Source organism: Triturus cristatus, chromosome 1_1, assembly GCF_964204655.1.
Source record: "Triturus cristatus chromosome 1_1, aTriCri1.1, whole genome shotgun sequence".
NCBI lineage: Eukaryota > Metazoa > Chordata > Amphibia > Caudata > Salamandridae > Triturus > Triturus cristatus.
The window spans coordinates 534,082,139-534,095,452 of record NC_140579.1 but is presented as its reverse complement, the minus strand read 5'-3'; positions in this window follow the sequence as shown (position 1 = coordinate 534,095,452).

Below are 13,314 nucleotides of genomic sequence, written 5' to 3'. Positions count from 1 at the left end.
CACTGATTAAATTGACTAAAAGTGAGGTGAGAGACCCATTGGAACTGAATGCAGAGCAAATGGCAGCATTTGAGGAGTTGAAGAGCAGAATGTGTGAAGCTCCTGCTTTGGGAATGCCAGACTATGAGAAGGAGTTTGAGCTGTATTGCAGTGAGAGAAATGGATGTGCACTTTCAGTGTTAATTCAGAAACATGGACAACTGAGAAGGCCAATTGCGTACTTCTCATCAACACTTGACCCCGTAGCTGTGGGTTTGCCAGGTTGCCTGAAAGCAGTAGCTGCTACATGCAGAAGCTTGGAACAGAGTGAGGGTATAATAATGGGATATCCTGTAAGGTTATTCGTACCTCATGATGTGGCAATTCTTTTGACAAGAAGCAGAACTCAGTATATGTCACATAGTCGGCTGACTAAATATGAGAAAATCATTCTGGGAGCATCAAATGTGACTCTTGAGAGATGTGTGAATGTGAATCCAGCAACTTTGTTTCCAGATGCTGAAAATGTGAATGTGGGAGATTATGTTGATCATGATTGTTTGGATGTGCTTGACTACTGCACAAAACCCAGACCAGACATAAGAGATCTGCCATTGCCTGAGAGTGATCATGTGTTGTTTGTGGATGGATCATGTCTGAGAACAGATGATGGTGTGCTAAGTGCAGCATATGCGGTGTGCAAGGTTTCAGAAGTTATGGAAGCTTCGTCTTTGAAAGGAGTAAGGTCTGCTCAAGTGGCTGAATTGGTGGCATTGACGAAAGCTTGCAAGATTGGGAAGAATCTGAGAGTGACTGTGATGACTGATAGTCAGTATGGATTTGGAGTGGTTCATGATTTTGGCCAACTTTGGCTGCAAAGAGGTTTCTTGACGTCGAGTGGGACTCCTACAAAGAATGCTGAAGTGATTGGGAAGTTGCTTGAGGCGATACAGCTGCCTAAAGAACTAGCAGTTGTAAAATGTGCTGCTCATGGACAAGGAGATGATTTTGTTACTCTTGGTAATCGTTTTGCCAATGACATAGCACAGTATTGTGCAAAGAACAATCATTCGATTAACAGGGGACGAGAAAGGGAGATGTCTTTTTGTTCTGTGATGTTTACTAATGTCCTAGAAACGTGGGATGAAGTGAAACAGTTGCAGGATGAAGCAGGAGATGAGGAAATGAGAGATTGGATCAAGGCAGGTTGTGCCCCTAGAGAAACGGATCATGTTTGGATCTATAGAGATGGAAGACCAGTTATGCCAAATAGCATGTTGTCAACCATGGCAAGAATGTATCATGGCCAGGGACATCTGGGGAGGGACGCAATGATTAGGTCCTTTAAACAAACCTGGTACAATGCAAAGTTCAGGTTAATTGCGGAAAGCATCTGTCAGATGTTTGATTTGTCAGCAGTTCAATACTGGAAAGAAGACAGTGGTAAGCCTAGGAACAATAGGCAGAGAAGGAGGTCCTTTTACCAGAATGCAAATTGATTTCATTGAAATGCCCCAAGTGAATAGATTGAGGTATGTTCTAGTGGTAGTCTGTTTGTTCTCAAGATGGGTAGAAGCCTATCCGACTAGGAGAAATTATGGAATAACAGTGGCAAAGTTACTGTTAAGAGAGTTGATTCCTAGGTACGGGTTCCCAGTGACAATTGAGTCAGACAGAGGTGGACACTTCTACAATGAGCTCATGGGTTTAATTTGTGAAGCATTGAGCATACAGCAGAAGCTACATTGTGCATATAGACCAGAGGCTTCTGGTGTTGTTGAACAGATGAACGGCACAATCAAAAACCGAATTGGTAAGATGTGATTAGCCACTGGAATGAAATGGCCTGATGTCTTGCCTCTAGTGCTAATGACTATTAGGTCTACTCCAGATAGAACAACAGGGTTGAGTCCACATGAAATATTGATGGGACGTGCAATGAGACATGCATTCGTGCCTGTCAACAAGTTGATGACAATAACTGATGACATGATTTTTGATTACTGTAAAGGCCTGGCTGACGCAGTTCGTTCTGTGTTTCACCAGGTTGGATAAGATGCTACAACACTTGAAAAGAAGCAAGCCCATGATCTGAGTCCAGGGGACTGGGTGAGGATAAAAGTGCACAGAAGAAGAAATTGCTTGGTTCCAAGGTGGGGAAGGCCAAGACAAGTTATTCTGACTACGACAACTGCAGTGAAGTGTGCTGGTGTGAAAAACTGGGTTCATGCAAGTCATACTCTGAGGGTTCCGAATCCAAAGGATGGGACTGGTAAGGAGTATTTTGAAGAGTCAGATTCCAGTGAGGATGCAGACACTGAACCAGTGAGAAGAAAAAAGAATCCTGAAAAGGGTGAAGGAGAAAGAGTCAGGTGATTCTTTTTTCTTTCCAAGAGAGGCTTCAAGAGAAACATTGAGAGATTCAGAGGAGAGATCGGATTCTGTAAGAGTGCCTGAAGTTCCAACAACGAGTGGTGAAGAAAGAGGAGAAAGGAGCAATTCCACAGAGACTACTCCTGAGTCAGATGAGGAGGTTGAAAATGTTGAAAATCCACCTGAGATTACTCCTGAAGAAGTAGGGTCAGTAGAAGATAGAGAGGGACAGATTGCGGAAGACCCCCCGAGGAGGTGTAGGGAACATTCCTGATAAGCTAGGTGAAGGGACAAGTAGACAGCAAGAAGATTGCGTGTCGGAGACCCGAGGAGGGACAGAAATAGGGAAATCTCAATCGGTGGAGAAAAAGACTGTGGAGCAAAAGAAAATTGTCCATGGACAAGAGGCAAATGAAACAGAATCAGATGAAAGTGAGAATGAGAAACCAGAGGGTCGAGTTCTGAGAAAGAACTTGGATCGGAGAAAGAAATAATAAAGAAGTGAGACCAAAAAGGGTTGTAAGAGGAGATCTTTGGCCTAACAGGATAAAGAGGCTGAGGTACAGACTGACACGAGCAAGTGCAAGTTCAAGTTCGTCGAAAGCTGAACAGGTGAACGAGGTGTCCAGTCAGAATCAAGCAAAAGGTGAAAAACAAAAAAGGTCTCAAAAGTACCAGAGGAGATCAAGAGAATCAGAAAACCTAACCAGTAGTATAGGTCACCGGAATGGACGTACGTGGCGCTGTCTGAAGGTGAAGAGGCAGAAAGTCAAGGAAATCCAGAAGGGACCGTACGAGAAGTGGTTGAGGAGGAGAAAACGGTCGGAATCCTGAAAGTTATCTTGACTGACATTGGAGAAGAGTCGGATGCTCAGGATGTTGAAGATCTGATACAATTTGATGTTGCTGAAGAAGAAGTGAAAAGTGATGAAAATCCGAATTGAGTGAACAAAAGGAGTCACTTGGAGAAGAGTGAAAAGAAGAAAATCTGAAATTAGCTGCTTGAAATAATCTAGAGTTCTAGAAATTCAGTAGTGGAGTAGTAGAGGCTAAGTTAAAAGACACTGCCAAAGTAGTAAAATGGCTAACACAGAGAATAATCAAAGTAGATGTGCCTTTCTGAAAAGATGGTGTAGAATGTGCTGCTGCTGTACAGGATTATTAATGCTATTATGGGGTGTACTAGCTTTATTAGTTACATTTAGAGTTACAATAGATACTTTTGGAATACATGCTGAGAATGTGACTAACAGAGAAGAGTTCACAAAAGATAGTACCAACTAGAATTAGTAATGTACATATACATAAGGATAGGTCAATTAATGATTTTTCTAGCAATGTTTTTTCAAAGTTGTTGTACGAATACGTAAAGACAATGGAAGTTAGGGATTGCTGCGTTTGTATGCAATTACCTGCATCCGTTTGAGGGTGTGACTTATCATTTACCAGCTACGTATGGAATTTCATGTAGTGTGTTAAGTAGTGTTTTTTTATTTGTTAGGGAAAATAGATTATGAGATGTCTAACAAGGATAAAAATTTTGGGCAATTGCCTATGAATAAGAAGCTGAATCCAGCTAGAGGCTAACATTTTTGGTGAGATTTTTATTGAGACAGAGGAATTAACTTTAGATTACATTTTTAGAAACAATTTAACTTGCAGTTTGAAAGAAGAAGAAAAGGCTTTCCTAGACATGGTAGAGAAAAGGAGAGTGAGCATGCATGAAAAGGCAGGGAAATATAAAATGAGTGAGACAATATGGGATATTGAGATGGGAAGGGAGTTGAGGAATGGGGCCAGTCCAACTTTGGCTTTAGATGCACCACAGAAGGGTAAACTGTGCATTACCAGGAGAAAATCCCAATATGATAGCTATTTTGTTGAGACTAGTGAGTGTCATGATACATACTTTATTGCAACCGGATGGGGTTTTAAAGGTGGAGAAGATCCAGTTTTCCCGGGAGTGTATTATATTTGTGGGAATAAGGCTTATTACAGGTTGCCTGACCATTGGTATGGCACGTGTTATGTTGGCCTGGTCTTTCCGAAGATTTTTCATATAGATAAGATAGAAGATGTAGAGCACATTAATCTACTAACACGTTTTAAGAGAGAAACTTGGTCAGAAATTGTAGGTGATATTTTTGGAGCTTTAATTCCAGCAGTGGGAATTTCATTAAATGCATATGGAATTCGGAAACTGTCAACAGTGGTGGATCGCTTATCGACAAGTACCGCTGGAGGGTTTCTTTTGGTAAATACGGAGATGATTGCCGTACGTGCCATGTCTATGCAAAATCGACTTGCCCTTGATATTCTATTGGCCAAAGAGGGTGGAGTCTGTGGAATGCTGAAAGTTCAACATTGTTGCACTTACATTCCTGACGAAAGCAAAGATCTAAAGGTTTATATCAAAAACATTACTGATTTGCATCAAGAATTAGTACCACTGGAAGCTGAAAGTGTGTGGACTAAATTAGCTAATAAGATAGTTGCTGTTAAGAGTTTTATTGCTAAGATAGGTAGTACTATTATTGGTAAAGTACTGTTTCCTTTGACATGCGTGATTGTTGCGTTATTGATACTTAGATTAGGGTGTTTGTGTTGTAAAAACAGGGGAGGGAAAAAGAGAATAATTAGAGAAAATACTGAAAAGAAACAAAATAGGTCAAAGAGAGACCCACAAGAGATAGAATTAGAAGAATTGAGGGAGAGTGTTTATTTGGAGTCAAAGAGGGATGATGAAAGAGAATCTGGTGTGTAGTGTTGAAAAAGACATTTCAATTTCTCCTAAAATGGGGACTAAATTTTTTTTTTTTTTGGGTTGGTTTTTGTGGTGATATACATCACCAAAGGGGGGGGGATTGCTGGAGCCGGGTTTTCTATTGAAAATTTATTGAGATTTAAACTCCAGTTTTATGTTTATATGTCATAATTAAAATTACTGATAATTAATTATTAATTTTAAGGTTTGACTAATCAATATTACTAATGAAAGAAATTACACGCGGGAATGCATTTATGTTGCTTTATTAACACGTGAACTAAGTTGGTGAGCGAATTAATTAGATGTGTGGTTAATGTGCTATTTTGTTATTTGTTTAAGTGCAAACGCTTTAAAAATAACGTGCTTTAATGCTTCTTTATGTCGCAGAAGGCTAGATAAGTGGGTATTAACACTGTATTATCATTACAATGTATTAACGTTGTTTTGTATTTCTTTTAATTAAGATGGTCCGTTTTGGCCTAATCCAAGATGGCCGCTCTTACAGCCTGCACTCGAGTGATTGAAATTTGACAAGAGGCCTCGCTGAACATGGTTGGAAGTCACCTGACCACAGCCTCTGTCTGTATTAAAAGTTTCCGGAGGACAGCAGCTCCAGGCTCGCTGCCAATTGCCCTTGGAAAAGAATAAGGCCACAATGAACTCTGATAAACTTGCGGTGGCTTCACTATGGTTCCGAGGAAGAGCATTCATGGATGTATCATTTGTATCATTTTCTAGCTTGAGCTTCCTTCTTCCGTGTTTTTATTTTTGTGATTTTTGTGAGCGGAGGTTTTTCTAAATGTTGCAAATCAACATCCTTTCCTGCTCGCTCTGCTCAGCGGCTCAACGGACGTTTAGAGTGTTTGTTACTTTCAGATTGTTATTTTTCCTATAAATATTACTAGACTAGAAAGGGTCTGTTGCGATTGAGGCCACTTCTTCCTGAACCTATGCTCGAGAGGATCGATGCTGATTGAGAGGACGGCAACTCGGGAGACTTTACTGAGAGACCTGTCCTGACCCCTTTAGCTAGAATAGGTAACTATGAGAATAATGATTCCGCTATTGATTGACTTTCCTTTTAACTAATTTAGATAAACAATAATTTTGTTTGAATTACAGTGTCGGGTGGTTATTTCTTTGTCATTTATTGAGTTTCAAATGTATTTCCTGTGTTTTAAATCATGACTCAAGACAATTTCTTTAGGTTGCATTGACCTCGCCTTAGATGCAGATTGTTTAGGATTTCTCTCGTATATTTAATGCGGATAGAGTAATAGAATGAATGTTAGTGTAATGGGCCCTAGCATATGATGAGTATATGTGCGTGTGACTGTGGATTTACTCTGTCCATGGAAGTAGGGAGAAATTATATGCGCCGATCTGCAGCAACACCATCCAAGACCAGATTCTACGCCTATGGAGCAGACACTCCTCTCCCGCTGAAAGGGAAGATCACAGTTCCCATCAAGGCAGACGGCCTGGAGGTAACAACAACCATCCACGTCATCAACCGGGAAGCGGACACGTTACTGAGCAGCCACACTGCGGAAGATCTCGGACTTATTTCGTTCGCAAGGAGAATCCAGTCTCACCAAGTAGAAGAGCTACTTAGTCAGTTCCCGGAGTTGTTTCAAGGGCTCGGACGCATCAGATGTGACCCTGTAAAATTACACATCGACAAAACGGTTGCCACAGTTGCGCTGCGGCACAGAAGAATTCCATTTCACCTGCGGCCGCTAGTGGAAAAAGAATTAGAGGCTCTGGAAAAACAAGGCGTAATCGAAAAAGTGTCGGGACCGACCGACCCCCTGGGTGTCCCCGATGGTCTTCGCGGAAAAGCCAAAACAGCCAGGAGCCATTCGCCTCTGCATCGACATGAGGCTGCCGAACAAAGCTATACGAAGGGAACGTCATATCACGCCGACAATAGATGATATAATCGCAGATGTGAATGGGTCAAAATGGTTCTCAAAAATTGACCTGAACGCAGGATACCACCAGCTTCCGTTGTCCAAAGAAAGTCGCTACATCACCACCTTTAGCACCCATCTAGGTGTACGAAGATACAGAAGACTCAACTTCGGAATATCTTCAGCGGCAGAGGTGTTCCAGAACACAATACGAGAATTGCTGTCAGGTCTACCGGGAGTGCTAAATGTCAGCGATGATATTCTGATACACTCAGCGACAGCCGCGGACCACTACAAACATCTCCGCAACATGCTGAAATGCCTCAGTGAACATGGAGCAACCCTACATAAAGACAAATGGCAGTTCTTTCAGCCGTCCCTGGAGTTCTTTGGGTACGTGTTCAACCAGGAAGGCATCCAAGTAGACCCGAGGAAGTCGCAGGCCATCAAAGACGCGCCTGCACCGACAACACCAACGGAAGTGCGTAGCTTTCTAGGCAGGGTTACGTACTGCGGATGATTCATCCCCAGACTGGCCACCTGGGCGGCACCTGCAAAGTGGCAGTGGGGACCGAAAGAAGGAGGCATTTGAAGGGATAAGGGATGCCCTTCTGGGAGAAGCTACGCTGGCATACTTCGACCCAGCTAAAAGAAAGGAAGTGCTCGTCGACGCAAGCCCAGTAGGGCTCGGCGCAGTACTAGCCCAAGAACACGATCCTGGCTGCTGGGCGGCCCTGTCATTTGTCAGCAAGTCCCTAACACCCACCAAGACAAGATACGCACAAGTTGAGCGAGAAGCGTTGGCCATAAAGTGGGCGTGCAACCACTACCATTTATACCTCAAGGGACAGCAATTCACAGTGGTCACCGACCACCAGCCCCTCGTTCCGCTTTTCAAAGGGACGGCGCCTCACCCACCTCCGCATATCGAGAGATGGGCGGTGCAGCTACAGCCGTAAGAAATGGAAGTGGTATACTGGCCGGGAGCCAAGAATCCGGCAGACTTCTTGTCCAGACACCCCATTCCTGCCAAAGCACAGGACGACACAGAAGACATGGAACACTACGTTCAACTGGTATCTACTGCAGCCAGTCCCCAGAACATGACCCTGGAAGACGTCAAAGAAGCGGCCACCACTGATGCATAATACACCAGGACTCTGCAAGCGGTCCAAAAAGGATCGTGGGCGAACTACCTGCGGCAAGCCAACTCCTGGAGCCAAGAAGAGCATGAACACCTGACGAAGATGTGGCAGATACGAAGTGAACTCAACGCCACCAGGGACGGGATCCTGCTAAGAGGATCCAGGCTAGTAATAGCGCAGGCCCTGAAACACAGAGCGACTCAACTGGCCCACGGAGGGCATCAAGGAATAACCAAAATGAAGGCATGAATGAGAGAGAAGGTTTGGTTCCCAGAGCTAGACAAGATGGTGGAAGAATATGTCCGGCGCTGTCCGCTGTGCCAAGTGACCAGTGGTCCAGAAAGACCAGCTCCGGTGATCACCGAAGACGCATGCACTGTCCCCTGTACTTGTAGACGCTTTTTCGAAGTACCCCGTAGTAGAGCCAATCGCCTCCACGGCATTTAACCACGTGGGACCCATCCTAGAAAAAGTGTTTGCTATGTTCGGGCTCCCCCACGAGGTCTGCAGTGACAATGGACCACCATTCCATGGTGCTGAGTTTGCCACCTTCCTAAGACAGAGGGGAATACGTCACCGACGAGTGACCTCTCAGTGGCTACAAGCCAATGGCGATGTCGAGCGCTTTATGCACACACTCAAGAGGTTTCGAATAGCAGGAGTCGAGCAAGCAGACCCAGAAAAGAGGCTCCATGAATTCTTGCGGGAATACCGGAGCACACCCCACTGCACCACCCAGAGGAGCCCATGGGCACTGATGCTCCATGGCCCAAGAAGAGATCTACTTCCTACATGCCCGGGGTGGTCACCCTCACCTTTTGAGGCCGAGAACACGCAAGACCGGAGAGCCCGCCGGAACCAACAAGTAAGCCTCCGTCGCGGGGCCACAGCAAGAACACTCTGCACAGGGACAACCGTCCTTCTGAGAGACCGTCGCCCTGGAGGGAAGTTCAAAACGAACTACGAACCGGGGACCTGGACAGTCACCGCAAACCGGGGAACCATGGTAACCGCTCAAAGAGGAGGTAAGGAGGTGTCCCGGAATGTGTCACGGTTCAAAGAAGTTTCGACAGCACACCCTGGGAGGCCCGCTGACCAACAACCGGATGGTACCAACACCTCAGCCCCAGAGACCACAGAGACAGACACCAGGATGCTGTCCGGCTCAGCGCCAGAGAGCGAGGCTCCCAGCACCCCGCGGCTGCCCCCAAAAGGTACAGCCTGAGACCGAACCCTCGCCCGAGTCAGCACCTGAAAGACTTTGCCGGCTGAGGACGTCCGGCCACCGCCCAGGGAGTCCACGCAAGTATTTTACACCTATGGGTGTGAACTATCTGACCTGTTTAAGTTGTTTGTTTGAACTGTTTAAGTTGTTTGGTCCCTTGACCAAGCTGGATAGGGATGTAATAGTTAGTTGTCTAGTGTAACCCGACCGCGGCACTACATCCGCAGGCCAGGCGTGGCCTGCGGGGAATCAATAAAAGGGACAGCCCGGTCAGGGGCAGGTCACTCCCCAAAGTGTCCGCGTGTGGGCTCCCTGATTCTCTGCGCCGTGACCCCAGCACACGCGCGCCACTAACTTCAAGGCCCGAGAGGGGTATGCAACACAATACATCATAAAAGCTTATATTTTAAAAACAACATTTTTGACTTCTTTCACCAGGCAAAGAGCAGAAATCTCGAGATTGCAAATATTAGCCACCTTGTGGTATCTGACCTAAACATGCGTAAAGCTTCACTACGGCGTGTAAAAGATAGTAAACGGCAGGCGAAAATTATCCAGGTTTTCCAAAGGTCAACATAAGAGGGGCAAAAGAAAATAAAGTGATCAAAGGGTCTCGGGTGAAGTATGACAGGTGGGGTACAGTGGTGTTAGATACATTTTGCCAGGTGTTTCTTCTTGAATTTAAGGGGAGAGCTCCATATTTAAATTGGATATACAGAGCTCTTGCCTGGGGGGTTTGATGTCATCCAAAAACATTTCGAAACCAAACAGTCCTTTAATGTTGAAAAAACTAGAGCTTAAAGTGCCATGTGCATTACCTTCAATACTTTGTAAGTCCATATACTCCCAAAACATTTTTTTAAAGGAGGGGAACCAATGATTTTGTTATAGACCCTGGTTCCTCCCAGATACACCCCAACCCTAGTTTTAAAAAACAATCCTTGATCATGTTAAACCACTTATTATGACCTTTTTGTTTTTGCAGAGTCATTAGCTCTTCCAGGGCCTACTTCACCGGGACCTGTGTGTTACTAGTCCATATACTTATCCAAAAGAGGAGAGCCCTAAGAATGACAAAGTGGTTGATAGGTTTAAGAGCAAGATCAAGTCTAAGCGGCAGGAGGGGGGAGTAGGTTTAGGATAGCCCTAATTAATTTAATTTCAGCAAGGGCTAGATCCTTCAGGTTATCCAGCTCCCATAACTCAGCCCCATATAGAGCTGCACCTAGATCTTTGGCCCTATAAAGTTCCAGAATGGGCGAGAGCGGCCGATATGGGGATGCCCAAGTCCTCCGGACTATTGCACAATCAGCATGCTGGAGGTTCAGAGTACTCTTTTCAATGTGTGGTGTCCAGACCAGCCTGTCGCTAATGCGTACTCCCAAATAATCAAATGCCTTGACCTGCTCCAAGATGTGCGTGCCCAGCATTAGTTTACCCTTGTGGGAATTATAGGGGTTAAATGTATTTTGTTTTGGAGCAGTTTATTTCTAGCCCCCTGTCCTTACAGGCTTTGTCAAACTTATTCAAAATATTCTGAATCCCCTTGGGTGCCCTGGCAATGAGTAAAGGATCATCTGCGAAAAGCAGACAGGGCACTACACTGCCTGCTAATTTTGGGGGGGGGGGGGTCGCCACCGCAATTAGACAGCTCTCCAATTAACCCATTAATGTAGAGGGTGAATAATGTTGGGGCAAGGACACAGCCTTGGAGTACACCTTTGCGAACTGGGAAATCTTTTAAGAGACTACCATCAGAGTTCCACCCGACCTTTGCGTAAGAATCATGGTGCAGGTGGATCAAAATATTAAGTATATATGCTGGGAGTCCTAGTTCTCTTAAAGATAGCCAAAGTTGGGTGCGATCTTTAGAATCGAAAGCCGTTTTTAGGTCCACAAACACCTCATACAGGTGGTCTCCTCTAATGGTCACTTCCTTCCATATTAACAGAAGAAATCTAAAAACTTGGTCTGTGGTGCTTGTAGAGGCCCTAATCCTGCCTGCAGATTTGGCAAAACATTATTTTCCTCGATCCAGTTTTGGATCCTGGTTAGAATAATTTTACAGAAATATTTTGGGGAGACATCTATAAGTAAGATAGGCCTGTAGTTTTTGGGAGACCCTTTGTCTCCCTTTTTGTATATAGGGATGATTTCGGCGCCCCTCCAGGTCGCCTGAATTTTACCACCACACAAAATGGCATTAAAAACCACTTGGAGCAGAGGTCTCCATATTATAGGCTCAGCCTTATACATATCTCCCGGGAGCTTATCTAAACCCGGGGCTTTCCCATCCTGTAAGGATTTTATAGCTGAGGTAGTTTCATCCAAGTTAATAGTAGTCTCCTCAGTTAGTGCAAAGTCTGGAGATCTCATTTGTGGGCCTGGATCATGGGCTGCCCATTGACCTGAATATAAATGCTTGAAGTACTCCTCCCACACATGGGGCTGCATATGGAAGTCAGTTTCTGTTTTCAATTTAGGGGACCCTTTTGACAGAAGATGCCAGAACAATTGGCTATTCTTCTGCTTTGATGCATCTACAAGTAAGCGCAAATTTCCTGACTCCCAATTCCTTTTTGCCTTGTGCTAGTTTATACAGCTTCCTGCTGTGTTTAATATCTATAGGAGATTTTGACTTTACCGCCACAATTAGATCATCCATGGCTTTTTTTGCAAACCTTATTGAACCATGGAGCAGTTCTCCGTGCGAGTAGATCTTTATTACACTGTTTACTAAAGCATGGTCTTACTGTGGTGGTCAGTTGCAGGAATATGGTCATGGTGTCATCTATGCTGGTAGCGGTATTACTCAAGTCGGGGAGAATCTGCTCAGAGTATATTTTGGGGAGAACAGTAGGATTAGCCAGTATCAGTGGCAATTTAACTCTTTAGCCAGGGCTGTCCATATAATAGTACTGGGCCAGACAGCATGAGTGCCAGGGCGTTATGGTCGCTATCTTCCCAGATTAGTATGGCATGCTTCTCTATCAGAACGTGTCCGACCGTTGCAGGCTTGGACTCCATAAGTAATAGTGAATGATAAGACCTGTTGCCCCACCCTAGTACATTTCTTGTCTGGTGGAGTCTGCAGCTTTGCAATCCCTCTGGCTTTATCTCCATCTGATATTAGCTCCTGTATGTAATCAACAGGTTCAAAGGTTATATTGAAGTCGCCTGCAACTATAAGTTGGTGGTTCCCCTTAGCTGTATCAAGATAATTGGTTAACGTTGTTATTGCGCCAGATAACTTGTGGGGACTACTGAAACGATTGTGGATGTTAAATAGTCTAACTTGGATATTCCCTTTCAAAGAGGACAGTTCCAGCCCAAATATTTCTTCTGAACCAAGGTCTAAACCCTTTATTTTACAGGCTAGCATATTTTTAACCCAAATTAGAAGACCACCAGCTGGGCGGCCGACTTTAGACTGCTTAGCTTCAATGCCATAAGTAAGTAAACCCCGCCCTATGAACCCGCCTTACCGCCCAAGTTTCCTGTAATAGGCATAGGTGGACGTCATCCATTAGCTTACACCAATCAGGATCAATTAGCCTGGACTTTATTCCTGACACGTTCCAGGATAATATTTTCCAATCCTGGGGTTCTAACAGAGGTTCCTGGGTGAGTCCTATGATGTTTATTTCTCCCTCAGGTCTAGTTGTTGGTAGTGGTGACAATTCTTAATTATTGAGCCGCTTGGGACAATATCATTATTAATATAGATCTCAGGGGATTCTTCCCACTGCGTGGCAGGTGGTTCCTCAAAAGTAATTAGTGGGGTGGTAGCTACTGTAAGTAGTCAGTCTTGGGAATCTAGGTCAGTCTGTAGTTGATATCTATTTCTTAGTTCCAGGAGGGGGGGGGGGGGGTCTCCTGAGGCATAAGGGGCTTCTTTATGGGTGGCTTAGT